General features: G+C 32.4%; 1 long non-coding RNA gene across 1 annotated transcript; it reads right to left on the reverse strand.

Moving 5' to 3' along the window:
* Positions 1 to 261: 261 nt before the first annotated feature.
* LOC117108866 lies at positions 262 to 1,166 on the reverse strand. The gene is made up of 2 exons (XR_004445428.1): positions 1,114 to 1,166; positions 262 to 762 (listed from the first exon to the last, which is right to left on the reverse strand). It is a non-coding gene; the product is annotated as an uncharacterized LOC117108866 (long non-coding RNA).
* Positions 1,167 to 1,616: the final 450 nt, after the last annotated feature.

The raw sequence follows: 1,616 nt of genomic DNA on the forward strand, positions 1-1,616 counted from the left end.
TTCCATTTATTCCCAAAGCATTATTGTTTTTCAGTATTTTTCAATTTATATAAAGCATATATATATACAATATAGTAAAAATTGTTTAGACCTATATGCTTTTGTGAGTAATGCAACAAGAGTGTCCATGCTTTACAGAAATTGCCACTATTGACCAATATTTGGATGAAAGGGGAAAACACCACTTAACTATTTCTCCAAGCTTTAATCATTTCATGTAAATTTCTTTAGCAATTATCTGAAAAAAATATTTTTTTCTCATTCATTCATTTATTTATTCAGCCAAAAGTTTACAGTTAACAAACAGGGAAACATTAACAAACATTGGCCAGGATAGCCCAAGAAAACCAATAGCAGGTTTATTTCCATTGGGGTCCTGCATTAACATTACTGTATTAGATTGTACCGTCATGTTGCATACAGGCGATTCATATGTTGGATCTGGCACAAGCTTGGTCGAAACAACCGAAGAGTAATACCAGCATGTGCAGTTCTTACAATATGGAAGCCATTTCCTTCCGATACTTGCACTTGAATTCCTAATTTCAACATTACTGCATAACCTACATTAAACTTCTGTTTCATTTGAATCTTGACTTTCTTTCCATAACCAGTGTAGCCTTATCAGTCCAAATAAAGTAATTTGTTATTTGTTCAGGCATGACGTCATGATTTTCTTTTGCATTGTCAAGTGCATCCTTAAGCATTTTGATCTCATACCGACTCTCAAAGGAAGAGCATCAAATAATTCCTCAACATAACCTACAAAACAGAAAAGAAGTACACATCATTATTGAAAAAAATATATGTGGATCCCGTATCAATTATTTGAATTGTTTCCTTTATGATCAAATAAATATTTAGATTTAATACAGTATTTACAGTTCATATGAGAATGCTGAGAGTATTCAATAATTTTTTTAAAGTTAAATAGTAGTTGGATAACCCTTATGAAGAGGAACCAAATCAACACACACACACACCCACACACACAATTTAAATTGCTGGCTATATCATCTTCCTCAAAATAAAGACTACATTTCTGCATCCCAAAATAAACATCTATTCTAATGGTCTTATTGGTTCTTTGTTATGGTAAGCAACAAAACATACCTAATGTGGATTCTTCATTTACAGCTTTTAATACAGATTGTTGTTTTTTCTACCGAGAAGGTTTTGAGGGTGTACGGTAAGAATGGCCCCGGAAAAAATGGCCCCGGTAAAAATGGCCCCTAATGACAAGTAGGTAAAAATGGCCCCCAATATTAAAATTCTGTATAAAAACTGCTTTTTTTTAGCATTTTTGAACTGAAATAATTCAATTTTTATAAAGAATCTAACTAACATCAAGTAAATTCATGATGAATAAAAAGAGTAGCCGCGTTATAGTCTTATGTACAACAAGATAAAATGAATGAGAGCAGCATTTTTAAGACTAACAGAATAAAATTTGTTCTCGAGCTTTCATCCACACAGTGGACTTCTTCAGGAGACTGTATAAATGAGATAAAAAACAGCTATAATATACAATAGAGATAATAGGGGCGGTCATATAACAACAGAGTATGCAAATGTGTTGGATAAAGCACTATGGCTAGTCTGCCAGAAATAATCAA

The sequence above is a fragment of the Anneissia japonica genome, unplaced genomic scaffold (assembly GCF_011630105.1).
Source record: "Anneissia japonica isolate Jap-2015-1 unplaced genomic scaffold, ASM1163010v1 scaffold131991_len1627_cov111, whole genome shotgun sequence".
Lineage (NCBI taxonomy): Eukaryota > Metazoa > Echinodermata > Crinoidea > Comatulida > Comatulidae > Anneissia > Anneissia japonica.